Here is a 20,462-nt window from a genome sequence, read left to right on the forward strand (position 1 = left end):
ACTGTTGAGTTTCTAAAGTCTTCCATCTATTCATCTTCACGACTTTCTGGTGTCTTTGGCTTTAATAACACCATTCTATTTACACTTGGTTTTGTCTTATCAAGGATACTAGATGGCAGTGAGCCCAGGGTCAGATCCCTGCATGGGTTCCCACAAGACATGCCGGGTATTGTAGTTCCGGGGGACAGGAGGAGCTGTGGGATTTGGGAATTATATTAGATAAAAGGAGCTGTCTGCCTTACGTAAATGAGCAAGAGTCGGAAAGGAAGGTGGACAACGCTTGCAAGGAGGAGTGGGGAGGCAATGACAATGGCAATGAAAAAGAGAAAGAGAGAGAGAAAACACAAAGAGTTGATTTGTTGTGCTATACTATGCTTTATTGCAAAGTGTGCTTTTAACTTGTGTCAAGAGCCTATTTATGTTGGGTGTTTGGGAAGCTGGAGTGGCCCCTGGTGTCCACACCATCTTTAAAGAATGTGTAGCTAGGTCTTTTCCTTTATTCATAACTGACATCATAATTTGAATCAGTCTCATAATTAAACAAAATTTTATTTTTTTTTTGTTACTCATGGGATGCATGGTAGCAGGCATGTGATGACTCCAGCTTTATTTAAACAAGACTTAGCTGCATTTGTGGTGTTTTGAAATAGTGGCCCAAATCTAACCCCTGGTCACAGAAGCAAGTGGGAACAGAAATATTATTAAAGTTCAACAGCAGTATTTTTTTTCAACCTTTCAAGACCATTTTGCATTAGATTGCAAACTATAGAGTACACTTCATGCAGGAGGCAATTATTGCTATGGCTCATTTGTTCTGCATTTTAGCACAGTTTGCCTGAAGCTCTGTTCTTCAGAATTTCAATGAATGCCTTTAATGTTCAGTAGTTTAGTAGACATACAAACAAACATCTTAGTCTGCATTGTGGCCCTTTAACTACAGCACTATTTCAGTTTTGTGACAGTCTGCTTTTAGGTATTTCTGTTGCAATGTCGCCTAAATGTCAGAAAAATGATACATGTCAAGCTCTGACACACTTATTAAAGACATTCAGCTTCAACCTTGTTAGAAAGTGAAGTTATCTTCAATTTACTTCCTACCTAAAGTAATACTTTTTACATTGCTATTATAGTAAAAGGTTTGTATGTTCTATCCATTAAAAAACACAGAGTTTGATGGAGTTAACTGTATACACTATTTGTATACATTATAGAGACATTATTCTTCTTTTTGTTGTTTCAAGTATATGGGGTGGCATTTTCCAAACCTTTATGCTTGGTTTCTACTATCATTACACTATATAGTAGCATACATCCACCTTATCATTCACTGCATTAATCTGTCATCCTGGGGTGTCTGTCTTATTGATTATCAATCAATCAGAAAATCTTACACCCTAGGCCTTATCTCAGGGAGTCATAGTTAGGAGGCAGAGCATAACACTAGTGTAGAGGAAAAGCAGTTGGAAGGAAAAGCTGAAAGAGGAAGAATTCACTGTCCCTGTGTGTGCTGTGTAAGGTACTTGAACAAAATAAAATGATTATATTTGAACATGTGACTGTTCATGTCAGTTGTGTCCAGGGTTTGGGGCTCAGTAGTGCCACCTGTCTTCCACAACATAATACTTGAGGCTCATGTCTAGAAAAAAGCTATGTGGTGAATAACCTTTGTGCTAATGGTATATAAAATAAGCAGACTCAAAAAGACACGCTTTTACAAATGAACAATTTCATAAACATATGACAAAAATTCCAGCAAGCCATGCCTTTTTAATGTAATGTATTATGACATATATAATTATGGTTCTCAATGGTTACTGCTGCTTTCTCAAAGTAAAGAGGTTACATCTTTCGGTGCTCTGAAAGATGTAAATTTTAACTGAATCTGACAGCTCCAAATAGTAGCCTGATTTGTTTTCGATCCTATTTTTGTTAAAATTGATCTATTTGTATGAAATGTTGTGTGATTACAATAAAATCAATAAAATTTAAAAAAACAAAACAAATAGTAGCCTGTCTGAGAGTCCGGCTGTATGCCCTGTGCTAGATGAGTTGTACATGGGTTTTGTCTTGGCACTCTGGTTTATTGTCATATCTCAAAAGCATGTAGGTTAATCTAAATGGTTGTTTAAGTACGAATATTGTGTGCATGAGTGTTCACTATGGCGAACTGATGCTCCATCCAAATTTGCTTCTGCCTTGCAACTAATTCTGATAAAATACTTTCCACCCTTTCAACATCCTTTATCAGAATAATTAGGTACAGAAAAGAAATGAATGAATAAATGAACAAACTGCACAGGATAAAATTACAATATTTTGATTGGTCTGTGGTTATACAGTATGTGGTTATGCTGTATCCCCAAATAGTCAGCCTAAAAAAATCCTATAATAGCTTCTAATTTTAATACATTTTAATTTTAACTGAATTAACACAAATTTTACTAGCAATACAAATTATGAAACAAATGTATGTATTCAAACACATTATACTTTTTCTGAGCAATATATAATTTCCAGAAGTCAAATTACAGTTATGTCAAAATTTTTGTTCCTCAGAATTAACCTCACCATGCAAAGATACTTTTTAATATAAAATGTCTTAATATAAAACTGTCACTTTGCTTATAATTAGCAATTAATTAACCAGGCAGACAATTAGCCTTAACTGCTGATTCTCTTAACTAATGAAATAAGCATCCCATGCTAATACTTGATTCTACTTTTATGTATACAGCATGAAAGAAAGCCAATTAAAGTAAAATGCTGCCTATACTAATCTTAAAATAACTCTCATCTCCTTGGCTCACAAGTGCATTGGGCATATGTGATTAAAACATACTATTTTTCATGATTACCAAGTTCAGTCAGCCATGCTGGTTATAGAACATGACTTCTGAGGCTAAAGACTCTGTAAAGGCCCAGCACTTAGTAGTAATATTCCTGCAAAGACCAGTACTTACCATTCAATATGAATCTGAGAATAACACAATTTTGCACCATTACTGCTTAGTAATGTTCCTTGCAGAAATGTTTAACAGCAAAAGCAATTAATTTCTTGTAAACCCCAAAATCACACAAGGAATGCCTCAATGGGCTTTATCAGGCCCTGTTTTTTGACAGCCCCACAGCCTTTACTCTCTAAAATGACAAGAAAAACTCTCCATAAATCGAATTTTGAACATGTATTCCCAATGTTGTCTCCGATTATCTAAAGGTGCAACGTTTTGCAAGCACTGATATAGTGCTGATAAAGAGAATTTTCTGTATCAGTACTGCAGCTAGAGAGTAAACAGGACAGGAATTCATCTCAAACCAATCAGCTTTAAAGTCAGCCTTTGAAAACAAAAACAGATACTGAGCAAAATCAAGCATGTAAAAATCCCCCATTTGCTCCTTCTCTTCTATCGTTATTCACAATATATCGTTATAAATTCTTAAAATAATTTTTCAGAACTTTTATTATTGAGTGATGGTTGCTTTCATGTGCGTCGATTTCAGGAGAGGCCTGCATTCAAAAGACCATCATGTCCATGGCTTTCTGAAGCACTCTGTAATCAACAGACTGAGCTTAGGACAGCCAAAAAGAAATGGAGGAAGTCCAAAGCCCAGACAGACGCATTTGCAACCTTTTCTTCTGACACCTCAATGCTAAGGTAAGTTTCTACCATATCAGAATTAACAGCACCACTGAAACACATTCTCTATTTCACTTCCCTTCTTAACCCTCCTCCAACTCCTCCCCCAACCACCTTTACTGCTGATGACTTTGCCACCTTATTTCAAGGATAGGGTGGCTGCCATCAGCAGTCAATTCCTACCATCGCTGCCACTCATTATGCCTCCTTTCAAGCAACACCCAACATTCTCCACATTCTCTCCACTGTCTGCCACTGATGTTTCTTACCTTCTATCCACTCACCCCAGTCCCTATCCACTCAATCCTATTCCCTCATATCTCGTAAAGGCCATTTCCCCCTCACTCATTACTTTAGATACACACACCTCACTCAGCTTAGGAGCATTCTCTGACATCTTCAAACATGCACTGATAACCCATCTCACTTCTCAAAAAAACAAAACCTGATCCATCCATAGTTAACAACTATAGGCCTGTCTCTCTTCTGAACCTTCTTTCCAAAACACTTCAATGTGCTGTTTCTAACCAGAATTCCTCCTTCCTTGTACAGAATGAATTGCTTGATACCAATCAGTCCAGCTTCAAGAGGAACCACTCGACTGAGATGGCTCTCCTCACTGTGGTCAACCACCTACGCCATGCTAGAACTAACGACATGTCATTAGTCCCAGTTCTGCTAAATCTCTCTTTTGCCTTTGACATGGTCAACCAAAACATCTTTCTTGCCACCATCTCTGACTTTGGCATCACTGGGACTGCTCTCAGATCAGATTGTATAAGTCCTACATCTTGGGCAGATCCTACAGAGTGTCCTCGCATGGGGAGTTATCAAGGGTGCACCAGACATGTACAGGTATGCCCCAAGGGTTGAAGCTGAGTTCTCTACTCTTTTCCCTGTACACCACCGCGCTGGGCTCCATCATTCAATCACATGGGTTCTCTTATCAGTGCTATACCGATGATACACAGCTGTATATGTTGTTTACCATGAAGGACAATATGGTATCAGCTAAAGTCTCTGCATATCTTACTGATATGTCAACCTGTATGAAAGACTACCAACCTATAGCTCAACCTGGCAGAAACCGAGCTTCTTGTGATCCAGTCTGTTCAATTCCAAATCTTTGTACAGCTTGGCTCACTGTTGCTAACACCCACCATGGTCAGTTTGCAGCCTTGGGGTGGTGATTGATGAGCAGCTCTATTTTTCTGACCACATTTCTACTGTTTCTCATTCATGCAGGTTCATGCTATACATCATCTGCAAGATCAGATCTTTTCTGACAGAGTATGTAGCACAACTTCTAGTCCAGGCTTTACTCTTATCACATCTGGACTACTGCAACTCACTTCTGCAAGGAGTACCAGCATATGCTATCAAGCCCTGCAGATGATCTAGAATGCAGTGACCTATCTGGTATTTAACCACCCAAGACGGGCACATGTCATTCCTCTCTTCAGGTTAATGCATTGGCTCCCTGAAACAGCAAGTTCAAATCCCTAATGCTTGCCTACAGAATAGTCAATGGGTCAGCACCTGAGTATATTGAGACCCGGTGAAGTGCTATGCTTCTTTTCGCTCACTCAGGTCTGCCAGGGAACAGTGTCTGGTGGTGCCACCCCTACGTGGCATCAGGTCTCAATCCAGACTCTTTTCGTGTGTGTTTGCGAGGTGGTGGAATGGGCTGCCCACCTACAAATGTACTGCTGACTCCCACAATGCATTCAAGAAACAGTTCAAGACCCATCAGTTTTGTGAATATCTGTCCAATTGAAAAGAAAAAAAGAATAGTGCTGTGATACTTTATATATTTGGATATTTAAGTGTAATTGCTTTATTGATTGTACATGTATGAGTTATTACATGTTTTTACTTATGGCAATCAATTTATGCTACCTGTCTTATTACACTTGCTGAACAAACAGACCCTAGTATAATGTTAGTCAATTATAAGTCGCTTTGGATAAAAGCATCTGCTAAGCAAATAAAAGTAAATATAAATCATGTAAGGTGCTAGAATGAGAGACAGCCTGGGAATTATGTAAGTAAGTAGGGCATGTCCAGGGTGAAGCTCTCCAAATAGTCTTCTCTCTGGCCATATAAGGAGATTTAGAGAGAAAGAGGAGAGAATCTGGGATGTAATAATAAAAGCTAGCTTCATAAAGCCCAAAAAATAAAGAGATTGCCTGAATCAATAAGGCAATCCAAATCAAACAAAATACCAAAACAGTAAATCAAAAGTGAAGTAAAAAAAAAACTTGCCAAACACTCCCAAGAGCTTTCAAAATGAACCACCAGGAACTGTGGAAGACCCTTGGGATTGAAAGAGCAGAAGGCAGATCCTCGTGGTGATTGGCAGGTCACCCCACCCTTGGGGGAAGCACCTAGAAAACAATAACAACATTTATTTATATAGCACATTTTCATACAAATGATGTAGCTGAAAGTGCTTTACATGATGAAGAAAAGAGAAAAAAGACAAAAGAAATAAGAAAATAGAATTAGGGAACACTAATTAACATAGAATAAAAGTAAGGTGGGTGGCATGGTGGCGCAGTGGGTAGCACTACTGCCTTGCAGTAAGGAGACCTGGGTGCACTTCCCGGGTCCTCCCTGCGTGGAGTTTGCATGTTCTCCCCATGTCTGCATGGGTTTCCTCCCACAATCCAAAGACATGCAGGTTAGGTGCATTGGTGATTCTAAATTGTCCTTGGTGTGTGTGTGTGTGTGTGCGCCCTGCCCGGGGTTTGTTGTTGTTTGTTGTCTGGGATTATCCATCCATCAGACCCCCGTGACCCTGTAGTTAGGATATAGCGGGTTGGATAATGGATGGATGGATGGATAAAAGTAAGGTCCAATGGCCAGGAAAGACAGAAAAAAAAAAAACTCCAGACGCCTGGAGAAAAAAAAATAAAATCTGCAGTGGTTCCTAGGTTATGAGACCACCCAGCCCCCTCTAGGCATTCTGTGCAAAACACACTGAACATGCCACATAAAAAAGGAAAGTAACATTGACATAAACATTGACCTAAAAGTGAACAAAAAATACATAAAACAAAGATATGAACCGGTCCCATGGCTGAAATATAGCAGTTGTTTATGTCCCTGGAGGGTGGTCCACACTGACTTCACCACCTCTGTGACCTCCCTTTAGTTATTTAAGGTTTAGAGAAAAGGATCTCAGGAGAGGTGCATTGAAGTTACAGGAGTTAATAGTATTATTTTTGTCTTGTGTTTTTTCTGTTTTCTGATTATTTTCTGTTCTGATTACAGATTATGCTTTGGGAATTGCTCTTTATACATTGTCTTATATGCAACTCTCTTTTAACTCTTTTGAGCATGTTTGTTACTTTACCAAATTCTGAATGAAACCCATCATTTCCAAAATTTCTTTGGCTTGGTTTAGTCTTTTCAAGGCAAAGCTTTTTTTTCACTTTACTTTCCCTTTAGAATCATCTCAAATATTTTCATTGTTTTTAACCTTAACGTCAGTTTCCCAGTTTCCTGGGCTGATTAGGTCACAGCCTCTGGTTGTAGTGTGTGGCCAGGCTGGGATGGAGTGAAGATATTATGGACAAGCCAGTGGTTTCCAGGCCTGCTGTGGTTACTTACTTGAAGGCCTCATAACCTTTTGATATGGCTCTGACTCAAAATCATGACATCTGTAAGCTGCTGTGTATCTATAACAGCTCAAAGTTTCTATTGATGTGAAATTGTTACAGAGAAATATGATCACATTTAGGCTAGTGTGTAGGTGGGCATATTTACAAGAAACAATACAGTATATTAAGTTTATTCTTACAACCCTCAATTTTTGTAGAATTCATCCGTTTATTTTTATATGCATGTGGAAGCGATGAGTGTAGATTTTTCATACCATACCATTTTCTGTGGCCTGCTTAATCCTGAGCAGGGTTGCTGTTTTTTTTAATAAAAATGAAAAAAATAAAGACACTATGTGCAAATCATTATGAAATGAAAAAACAACTCTGAAAAATAATGACAATGCTCCAAAACTGCAAAAATTATAATAATTGTGACATTCATCATCTAATATTATTTCAGAAGCAACAAAAGTTGTTAATTTTTGAATGAGTTTTCTTACTCCTCTAGTGTTATTGTCATACTTGAAATTAAGCATCTGACCAACCACTTCTTTCACCAAACTAGTCTAGTCTTTAATATTCCAGAACATTTCCTGTAGGAAGACAATATCTGCTCCAACTTCACAAGACCATATGTTTTGTGAATGCACTAAATTAATATAATTTTCATTAAATTTTCTATTTTTCATATGTTTTATTTGTATTCATTTTAAAGTAAATGGTTGTATATGTTATGTTATTATTATATGTATGATTACACAGAATACCATTCATTGCAATGTTCTATATTTTTTATAAATATATATTCTATTTTTTTGAAAAAAAGTATATATATGTTCATATATACAATACACCATCAAAATTCGCGGGGGTTACATTCCTAGAGCACCCGCGAATTGTGAAAAACCATGAATTTTGGATGTGGTTAAAAAAAAATGCCTATTTTCATAGTTTAAACCCTAAATATGTCCCCAAAACACTTTAATTTCAAACTCAGCTTAATACATTACCTAAAAATAAAAAATGTAAAGGTAAACCTGTATACTGTACTGCTATGTCTCCCGCAGTGCTAGAATGTAAAATACTGATGTTACCGCTATATGTACTGTAATTCATGCAAGTGCATTTTCATTGCCAGAAGCCTTAGACGGTGCAGCTCGTTTTGGCGGCATCTTGGAGGTTTAACCCTTAACCTGCCACATACTTGGGGGTTAATGCATCCCTGGATGCCAAATACTTTTTTGCTGCACTTTAAGAAAAGGTCACAATTAACAAAGAAAAAGTGACATTTTAATGGAACACATTTTTTTTTCATGCAAAGAGCATCACAATTACTACAACACTGATCGTTTTACACACTGCTAATGAACTGTAAAAACTATTTAAAAAACTACTGGAACAATATTTACAAAGTGCAACTGACGCCATGGACGAAACTCAGTAAATCACTGAGCCAACTGCACTTGAACTGGCTCCACGCAAACAGACAGAGTTAAGCACTGATGCTTGCAGGCTAGTTTAGTGTAGCAGCTAAATCCCAGGTTGAGGCTGCAATACTGCAGGGTGTCACGCTTGGGTCACAGAATTGCACAGAAACTCAGGAGATTATAGAGACAGGAACTTTATTCAAACACTTCAAATAAACATGTCTCTTTCAGAAGTAAAAGGAGCTCAGTATGCAGTTAGTTGTCGATTAAACAATAGACAAACTTCATAGGGGAGCACAACCCCCAACAGGAACAAAGAATGTCTGGGGAAGGAGAGAGAAACAAAGCAATCAGCCAAAAAGGACAGGTGCTTTTCATGCTTTTAAGTAAGCATAGTGTTGCGCGACAAGTCGCAATCGAGAAGACAGTGATTTATTTATTTTTATGGTGGAGAGTCCAGAGACGCAACCAGCCTTGACGTGACACGCGCACATTAACAAAGAGAGACAAAAACAAAGCAAACCGGTAATCAAACAGCAAATAAAGAATGTAATGAAATAAATGAAAACAACGATACCACCCGTGTTCCCCTTACGGCGATTACACATTAAATATAACAAAGCACAAACAAAACATACACAGTAAATCATGAAAAAGTTCATGAAAAACAGCAACGGATGAAATGCAATAATAAAAATAGATAGTCCAGAGATCCGCACGTTGAATGGGAATGTAAAGATAGTCCTATCGGTAGTTCCTAAAATGGTGAAGATGGGTGGACGGGTTCAGGAGCGCTCCTTTCTTAGCAGGATGGCCATGAATCCACTTACAGTCCTCATGTACACAGGCAGATGGCAGACAATCCCGACATACGGAATGATCCAGGACAAACTGAATAAGAACAGGTAACCCAAAAAAAGGCAGACAGACAGGAACATGCAACACAAAATACAAAAACTTTTTTTTTTTGCTTTTGGTCACCGGCCCCCTTTTTAAAAGCTGCGCTGACATCCTTTGACCTCAACAGCCCCAGCACCCTCAGCAGAAGACCAATCAGAGCCACTGCAGGGACTGCTGGGAGTTACTTTCACCATCCCAAATTGTGGTTTTCTCTACAGCTGCTTGCTGTTCACTCTACAGTACAGTATTGCGACGAAAAAAGCCATAGAAATTGTGGAGGATATTTGCGGTTTCCGCTAACAATTATTAGTTAGATTCTAAGGAAAAATCTGTGAATGACTGAGGCCGTGAACTCTGAACCATGACTTCGCGAGGGTCTACTGTATATATATGAGCTCAGATGTGCTGACACTTTTTATATTCATGACAGACAACATTTGATATTGTAACTACTTAGATTTAATAAAGTTGCCACTATTCTGTATTTTTTATCAACACTTTATAGTTATTTATATAAATATTTGCTATTTATATGAATATTTATTATTTATAGTTGTAGACTTTGAGTCCAAAGAGGAAATCATATATTTTCACTTTTAAGGTTCAGTTATTGAAATGTTGCACATATTGTACCTTACAGCAAATAAAGTCATTACAGTAATTTGGTGAACTAAAAGATGAACCAAGATTGAAAATATGTCTCCTCACCTTTAAACTTTCACCACACCATATGTTACTTTGTTGCTGTCTTGTCTCTCTAAGGCCAGGTTTATACTTCAAATGACGCGACGCATGATCCTGCTGACGCTACTGATGCACAAGCATTGTACTGTTTATACTTGCACGTGTATTTTACATAAATCCAGAAGATTCCACCAGTTGGCAGTGTGAGATATCATCATGGTGAGAAAATGTTCAGCTTCTCCATGTTGTGAATTGCCTGGAACATCCATTAAATTCCAAGGACACATTGCCACAATATCTCTGAAAAGGATGTTTAATGATTACATCCGTCAATCCAAGGATGCGCCCATTCCAGCAAGCATCGGATGCAAGACAGAACCAAAATCCCTGGAAGGTGCATCAGCTCATCACAAGGTGAATACAAGCATACACATACACTACAATCATTTTAGGGTCACCAAATCCCCAAAACTTCATCTCTTTGTAAGGAAACCGGAACACACTGTGGAAACCCACCAGGTAAACATGCAAACTCCAGGCAGGGAACACCAGGGATGTGACTCCGTGTGGGACAGCAGCGCCACCTCTCTGCCACCGTGCCGCCCCATATGTGTAATTATTCACAGTATTTATTATTTAAATGAACTCAACGATTTATTTGTAAAATGTAGCATTCATACTTTAATGCATTTCATCATGAAAGAGATATCAACTACAAATCTAAGGATTTTAAATATGCAGAGAGCCGGACTACCATAAATTTAATGTGTTCTGTTTAGTGATCTATTGCTGCTTGCTGCTGCTGTCAATGCAGGATGACTGGGTTGGTTTTACGATGACGTTTATGAAGGCCTACTTTAATGATAAAATAAACTATGAGGTTAAATTGCACATTTCGAGATTAAAGCCAAAATTTTCACATTAATCACAAAATAGATCTTTTCACTATGTCCTTAATTTTTTTCTCAGTGGCTCAAATACGCTGATACATTCTGATGCTGCAGTGAAGGTACAAAAAAGAAAAAAGACGGCACAGAAGATGGTATGTGAGACTTTAAAAATGTATCACATCATTACATTGGGGAATATGCGACGCTTGAATATAAAAGCACCACAAATGCATTTGCATGTCGGCATTTTGCTTCACCACATCGAACCATTCATCAAACATCAAAGCAGGCACATTGATCCTGTACGATCCGTAAAGCGGCTTTCTGTCAAATGTATACAGTAAACAGAGACTCTGACATCAAGTTTAAACTTAATCACACTGTGCCCCCCCCACCCCCCGCGACTTTTTGCTGGTACTGGCAGCCATGATGTGTGCGCGTACACTTTCTGATGATGCAGTATAAACTGCTCCTAAAGGAGCAATGTAGTGTCCCTCCCTGTCATCGAACATGCCTCACAGTAATGTGCCAGAACATCTGCAACTTTATCTGGTATTCCATAAAGTGCAACTCCTGTTGAACTTCCCATTTTTTCATTGCTGTAAAACTTCTCATCTCAGTTCACCTTTATTTGCTGCATCATAATTTTTAAATGTTACTTATTCAGCAAAATATTTGATAATAAAGATATCATTAGTGGTAGTAATAAAAAGGCAGTAAAACCATAATAAAAAAGACATTGCAGCAGCATTTAAAGAAAAATATGAGGAAGAAATTTTAAACAACATCTCTAAAACATCTCTAAAACAATTGATAATTACTGTAGATTGAACTTTATTTCATTATGAGCTTTTTACAGGAGCTCTTTAAAAAAATAAATACATGCATACATACATACATACATACATATAAAATAGATAAATAAATACAGGGTGAGTATAAATTATATTAACATTTGAATGGCGGAAACAATTTATTCACAAAACATACTTCATATGTGCAAGATTATTTACAGGAATGTCTCAACCTGTTTACCATCATGTTCAACACATGTACCATATGTGGCACATAAATTGTCCACAAAAATGATGTATAAGTATATACATAGCAGTACCATTAGTGTTAACATAATTTTGACTCACCCTGTATATATACACACACACACTATGGACATACACCAGAATGACAAAAAGGAGGAAATTAAAAAGAACGAAAATGTCTAAATTGACAGTCACAGTTACTGTGAGGCATTATACAATCGTTCTGATGTTGGTATAAAGCAGCTCCAGTAGTGTTTTTGACACACTTCTGCTGAGCAATTCGTTGGCTGAAAGTCCTCAGTGTTAGTGTGTCAGAGCAAGGATGTGCAGCATTATTCACAATGGCACTCAGCTTTTTAACTCTCTCCTTTGCTACTAACTCCAGGCTGTCCAGAGTGCATAACATAACTGAGTATGCACTTTTAATTAGCTAGTTAATTTGATGTGCCTCTCTTTAAGTGACATTACCAGCCCAGCACAACGCCATGCTGAAAATCACACTGGTCATCACAGAGTTATAGAAGATATGAAGGATGTCACTACACACATTAAAGGAGCATAGTCTCCTAAGGAAGGAAACCCTGCTCTGCCCTTTATTACATAGTTCCTCTGTTTTCTGAGACCAGTTCAAACTGTCATTAATGTGGACCCCTAAGTAGTCGCAGTAGTGAACCACCTCTACATCCACACTTCAAATACTGACTGGTGTGGTACATGGCCGGCCATTCATCCCGGCCAATACTCCTAGGCCGCCAGATGGAGCCCTCCTTGCAGCATAGAGGTGCCCCAAATGCCAGCAGGGAATTATGGACAATGGACTTTTAATGCACAGCCCTGCTGGATACCATGGGGGTCGCCAGGAGTTGCTGCAGGGAGGCCCAGAGACTATTTGCCTTACGCCCATTAAGTACGTCATAGTCACGTGGATAAAAGGAACAATGTGCTTCCTGGGTGAAGAAAAGAAGGATTTTTATCTGACCCAGAAGTGTTCCAGGTCACTTGGACAGAGAGGGTGAAACGCTTCCGGGTCAAGGAGTATAAAGGACTGTGGGAAATCCCAGACGGACGAGCTGAGTTGGGAGGCAGGGTGGCTAAACGTCTGGGAGTTTGGAGGATTGTGATTGGTTATTGTTTATTTAATTATTGAGTATTGTAGATAGGAGCGTGCTTAGTGCACTTTATTATTATAATAAATCCTATTATTGGACTTTTATCTGGTGTCTGACGTGGTGTCTGAGGGTACAAGGGTGCAAGAAAGCCCTAATCTGTCACACTGGACATTGAGGTTTTTTGATGAGACGAAAGTCAATAACCATTTCCTTGGTTTTGCTGATGTTAAGATGCAGACAATTCCCTTTGCACAAAAAAACAAACTTCTCCACCTGACTCTTATACTCTGTCTTATCCTCCTTATTAATACACCCAATATGTGCAGAATTATCTGAAAATTATTATTAATTATTATTATTATTCTGTAAATAATAATGACAATCCTAATAGCATTAGAACAGTAAGAAGTTGAAAAAAAAAATCTAAAATTGTTAAACAGCAGGCAAAATATAAAACTATAAAAGTTAATATAAAAAGTAACATCTTCGGATTTTGAGAGGAAATCTTAGATAGGTATTAACACTATGGAATTAATAAAATTCCTAAATGATTTGATACCTTCTTTATGTTATACCATAACAATTTTGAATGTTGCTCAATATTATAAACCTTCTCATTTTTTTCCACATAAGAAAATACCAAAAGGAAAACAGTGGATGAATTCACAGCATATTTATAAAAGGTTTCTTCATCTACAGTATTGGATCACTACGCCCAGTATGAACCTTTCATATGTAACTCTCTGTTTCAGAGCTAAAATCACACTGACTGAGCCATAAAAATATTGAATATAACAGCCAAACTCAAAGTATCAACCAAGACTTAGCATGTCATTTCTAAACATTTCAAGAGAATTGAACAAATGAGTGCCCTTGGCAGAGTCTTCTAGTAATACCACCAAATAGAGACACAATCATTATAGCTTTTGTCTAACTTTAGACAACCATCTCTCTTTGTCTAAAACATTTTCTCTTGAAAGTCTTGATCAAACTAAAAATGATTTCCCAGCAATATAAAAATGTGTGAATTCCTAATTTCAGCATGTAATTTTTCTATTGAAATTAATAAAGTTTACTTAATCTTATCTGATCTAATCTAACCCACAAGTTTACATGGCTCATTTTTGAATCAAATGCATTTCCATTCCAGGAAATCTTCCTCTCAATATTTTGGTCCCATAAAATCACCTACTTGATCAGATGTCTCCCTGATTCCTTTTGTAATTTCCTTGAACTTCTCCTCCTGTTTACCTTCACGATAATCCAGAGTGATGTTCACAAGATCCAATATTCTCTCTGAATTAAGGTTTGGGTATTCTTCCTTATATACTAGATAGGATGCAAACACAAAGTGTATCCCTGGGTTTCTGCTTCCATTATACACACTTCTGCCTTGCTTGCTGATTCTACTAAATGTTTCCAGAAAACTGATTGGCAGCACTAGTATATGTACAATCTTAAAAGAGGATGGTTTATGTCAGAATTAGACTGCATCCATTGCTAGGAAATGACCATTGTAAGCACCCTAAGGAATGGATTGGCACACCAACTGTGATGAGGGGTGATTTCTGTCTCAGACAAGAGGCCATAATGGATGGACACTATACATGGCTGGGATGATTCTTAATTATTATCTCAGTTGGGGTGGAAGATTAACAGATGGACTGGGAGAAACCGCCTGTCAAGAGCAGTTCCTTCCCTATTATGATAGATTGCAGTGCTCCTCTGGCATGGCCCCACACACCCGCAGGGATCTATAGAATATGTAGTCCTGAAGAATAACCCTGTTGGGGTCCTTGAGTGCTGCCAGAAGGTCCTGCCAGGAGAAGAGCCCCCTTTTTTTTGTGGGGCTTTCACATAACCTAGAAGTGCTTTCACCATCCAGCGATATGGCAAGAAAGTACTCCCGCATCCAACATAAAATAAGCTGCTTGACCTCATCCAGGTGAGCTGGAGTCAGGTGTAAGAGGACAATACCTGCCTAAAGGAGAGTGGAGAGAGATTACTGAGTCTTTGCTAGAGATAATTGTGTACTTTGAAGAAAGAACCTGAAAAAGCTATTTTTATACAATTAAAGTCACTTAACTTAAATCCGTGACTATGTTGGTGCATTTTTTTTCAGGGACCTGGGGCTTTGGTGTAACCCCATTTGGGTCACAAAATGAATGTGGTGCTTCAGATAGATAGATAGATAGATAGATAGCACCTTGTTCATTTTGTTTTCAGCATTCACACCTTTATGGTTTGCAGATTGAAAAGGTAAGTCACAACGTTAATTAACAAAAGGAGGTATTTACTCATATCTTTATGCAAAATGAACACCTAATCAATTTTATAGAAGAATATGACATTTTTAATTATGCGACTGGAAGAAAAACATGAGAGAAAATGCTGAATCAACATATCCTGTTTTCCACTTCTTTTAAACAAAGCAAATTGCTATTATTTTTTTCAGCAGAGAAAATTTAAAAACTACTTGCAGAAATTAAAAAAAAGGATTTGCATTTAACTTCCATGGATATTCTTGATAGTTTTCAACTGTGCTACCTGCTTCTATTCAGCCAATATGCTGTTTTAATGAGAGGAAATGAAATTAAACAGCATTTTAAATTCTGCTGAAGTATTAATGTAAACTAGCTTAGAACTATGCAAATTAATTAATATACAATATCATTTAATTTCAAGTTTTTGACATGAATATTTAAAAAAATTTGTTAACCTTTCCTTAGCTAATGCGCAGTGTAGTACAAAACGGAACAGGTCAGGTTCAGAAATTTAGAGTATATTATTAATGTTTACAACAAGAACGATGCTTTGAGAGTGATCTTTTGACACTATTATCATGGTCCCATGTATCATAATAGGTATCAAATGTACTTTGGGTTTCTATAGAAACTGATGCTTTAGCATGTTGACAGATAAGTGCCAGATTATATTCATCAGGAAATGTGACAGACAAGTCTATTTAGACTCAAGTAAAAAAAAAGCTACATTCAAAATATGCATCTATGATCCACTATGTTAGTTCTATTCACGTACAACATTTCTGTCTTATTTCCTGTTATTAATTTACCCCACCATTGATGCAGCTAAAAATCATTATTATGATGAATAGCTGTTTGCAGAGTAATACCCATTGGCACTCTCCTAGAAAGAAAAATTTAAAAGGGTCAATGCTTATAGAAGAGCAGGAATATTATATAAATATAAAATAACCAGAGTTTGGTACTGGTGACTGTGTTGTGCCTGTAGGGATTGGGGAAAAGATGTGCCCTACCAGTGAAGAAAAATAAACGTTTCTTTATTTTTATACGTGCTTCCAGTGTGAGTCTGTGTCAGCTCATAGCCTTTGTTCCTGTATTTTTTAAAATCCCATAATGCATCTAGAATCTCATATCCATCTACTTCAGTGACTTCCAGGTGTGGTACATAGCCTGGCTTGGGGTAAGATCCAGCTGGCATTCGCTCTAAAAGGGCATAGCACCTGTCCTCTTTATAATAACTTTCAAGATCATTCTAACTGGCAGCAGGCAAATGGCTAGAGGAGTCAAGTCAAAGTTGGGCCAGAGATTACCAGTATTGCAGAGCTACATAGATGATGTCACAAGCATCTTCCAGATTGTAGCCTGGCTCTAGAAACAACTTGAAGAGCTGCTCCCACTGTCTATCCATGTGGCTAGGACACAGGCATGACTGTATCTCCTTTTGTGTGAATGGGGAAAGAATTCTAATAATAGGGGAGCAACTTATCCATTGCCTGGAAAGATGGAACGCAACTGAGCACTTTGACAGACATGTGGCACCAACCTCCATGCAGCAATTTTCAGAAGACCTGGAAGGGATAGATAGTTCACTTAGTACCGGAGGCTAATGTGGCCCTTTGAGTTCTGTGAAATCATGACATCAACAGCAATGAGGATGGAATTAAAGGCAACGACTAAATTAGGAAATGGCTGGGCCTGCCACTCTGATTGTCTGATGTGGGCCTGTTTGGCAGAAACATCCTTCAGTTATTATTGAGGTCAATTAACTTTGGCTACAAACATGAGAAAACAATGTTAATTCTAGAGGCGAGGGAGTCCTTGACCAGTCTCTGCAGAATACCAGGGCCCAGGTCCAAACAGGCTGTAAGTGGAAGGCTGTGCTAGCCACTGACTAGGAAATTGACAACCTAAAGTACCAGGAGGTTGTGGTAAGAACAGTCCCTATGATATGTGTCCTTTGTTAAAGCTGCATAAAATTGTCAGCTATGCAGAGCACCAAACCTCACACTACGACATATCCTATCCAACTGCAACGTTGCACTGGCACAATGTTGTTAGAGATGGTGGCACAACCAAGTGTTGTGGAAATTGGTAGAGATCCTGGAAGTAAGTAGATAAGAGGCAAACAGAGTCCTCCCTTCACAATACCAACCGTTCTTCATCAAGTAATGTAGGGAGGACTGCCAGCACTAGGAGAAAGTCAATTCTGACACCATAAAGCAACTAAAACATGATGGTGCACATCAATTGGTAGCTCTACTTTCCAAAAGATATTATCACAATCTCTCTCTGACCAGAAAATGTGCTGTGGTCTACAGACACAAAAACAGCCATGCTGGTAGAAGTGACCTTTTCTTGGGAGAAACGGATAGAGTCAGCCCTTGAGAGGATGTGAGGTCTATATGAGAGTACAGAATCATGGTGGAGGACAGTCATCTGTTGTGTAGAAGCTGGGTGCCGTGGCTTTGTGGGAACATCCTTGTGATATTAAGAAACATCAGAATGTCAGGGGCCAGGCTGGCATTGAAATGGTTGGCTGAGAAATCAGGTAAAGTGAGTTTCTGGCTGTAGCTAACAAGGAAAGACATCACAGTGGGGAGAAAAGAATTCTAGGGCCAGCTTCAGGGAATCTCAGCGAGTTGTCCCTGCTACTGTTCCACCACCAGGAGATGTTCCGTGAATAATGGAAATTATTTATTACATTACTAATGATTACTTAATAAAGCACCAAATAATTGTAAAAAAGACAAGTAAAGGACAGTGTCTAATGTTCTACAATTCAGATTCCTAAAAAATAGATCATTGACATAATCTTGTCCACTTGTCAGACCTCAGTATTTAAGGGAACTAGTACCCTGATTTTCTTACAGTTTTGGGGATTTTTTTTTAAATAATATCTGTGGTCAGAATTAATATAGAACATACTAAAATATCTTCACCACAAAAAATATTGATGCAATCCATGTCAAAAAGAGAGACACTCTGCAGCCTATCACAAGTGAAGCTGGAGATCAAGGAAATAGATGGAGGTCCTAACATAACCAACATTTCAGCATCATAGGAGATCTGACTATCATACCATAGATCCAAGCCAATCCATGCAGCCAACATGGCTGAAAGTTAGGACCCAGCACTCACCTTGCTCAACAACAACATTCCTCCATCAGTTTATCCCCCTGCAACAGAAGGTTATTGGATGACACTGGATTTGTATGAAAGGATGTAGTATGTTTGCTTAGGATACCTTAGAATTGAAAGATCAGATTGACTCATTTATCACAATGGACGTGGATATGAAGAAATTAAAAAATCTAAGTATTCACATCCATTACAGAATGACCATGACTGAGTCTAAAACTGTGTCTAAAAATGACCAAAATTGATTCTAAAGTGAATGAGATCACTGCCTAGCTGGATGATAAATGCTAACATTCCATATTCAAGAACTCAAGCAGATATAAAGGTTATTATTCAAACTTAGTTAATGAGCTCCAGGTACAATTAACAGAGGAGCAGAACCTGGCTAGGTTGAAAATGTGAGAATTTTAGGGGTTCAGGAAGAAGCAGAGTATATCAGTTTACATAAATTCATGTCGTCCTGTATCATTTCAGTGCCAAAGAAATGGAATTCCAGTAATCCCAAGGACTTCAGACCAGTGGCTCTTATTTCATACATCATGGAGACTTTTGAGAGGCTAAAACAGCTACAACCCCTGGTTTCATAACATATGGATCCTCTGTAGTTTGCCTGTCAGGCACATATTGGTGTAGACTCTGTACACTGTAGAGGATGCTTTCATCTACATGCTCCACAGAGCTCACTCCCACTTGGGCAAAGCCAGTGCCACAGACAGGGTAATGTGTGTTGACTTTTCCAGTGCTTTTAATACCTTTCTGCTTCATCGATAGGAGAAAAAGTTAAATGCTTTTCATCTTGATGCTCCCATATTCTCCTGAATTATTGACTATCTGACCAGATATAGCGGATTGGATAATGGATGGACGGATGACCAAAAGATAAGCAGTTTGTGAGGCTGAGGGACTGTGTGCCAGAAATGTTGGAGTGTGATACTGAAGCACCTCTGGGAACTGTTCTGTCTTCCTTTCTGTTTATCCTCTAAACAACAGACTTCCAACACATTACCAGTTCTTGTTATCTACATAAATTTTCAGATGATTCATCTATCACAGATTGCATTAATAATGGAGATGAGTCAGAGTACAGATAAGTTGTGGAGAAATTTGTCTTGTGATGCAGGGACAGCAACCTACAACTCAACATCAGTAAGACAAAAGAACTGGTGCCAAGAAGCCTCAGAGACCAGTCAACATTTGGGTGTGTGTTGGGGGAGCGGGAGGGTATGGAAGTGGTGCTCAGCTACAAGTGCCTGGGAGTTCACATGAACAACAAACTAGACTGGTCTGACAATACAGTGGCACTGTAGAAGGGCCAGACCACATTGTACTTGCTAAGGAGACTCAAATCTTTTGATGTGTACAGCAAGCTGCTGGAAATGTGCTACCAGTCCATAGTAGCCAGTGTGGTGTTCTACACTGCAGTCTCCTGTGGAATAACCTCAGTAAAAAGAAGCACAATACCTGAATAAACTTATCAGGAAAGCCTGTTCCACCACAGGATGAACCCTGGACACACTGGAGGCTGTTGTGGAAAAGAGGAAGATAGCAAAATTGGATGCCATCATGAAAAATCCCTTCCATCTCTTGGAGCACTTTTTGCCCCAGGCTTATTCCTAAGAAGCACCTCTGGGGGTCTTTCCTGGCCACTGCTGTCAGGCAATTCAATGCTGTATCCATCCATCCATCCATTATCCAACCCGCTGTATCCTAACACAGGGTCAGGGTGGTCTGCTGGAGCCAATCCCAGCCAACACAGGGTGAAAGGCG

Source organism: Polypterus senegalus, chromosome 5 (assembly GCF_016835505.1).
Source record: "Polypterus senegalus isolate Bchr_013 chromosome 5, ASM1683550v1, whole genome shotgun sequence".
NCBI classification, from domain to species: Eukaryota; Metazoa; Chordata; class Cladistia; order Polypteriformes; family Polypteridae; genus Polypterus; species Polypterus senegalus.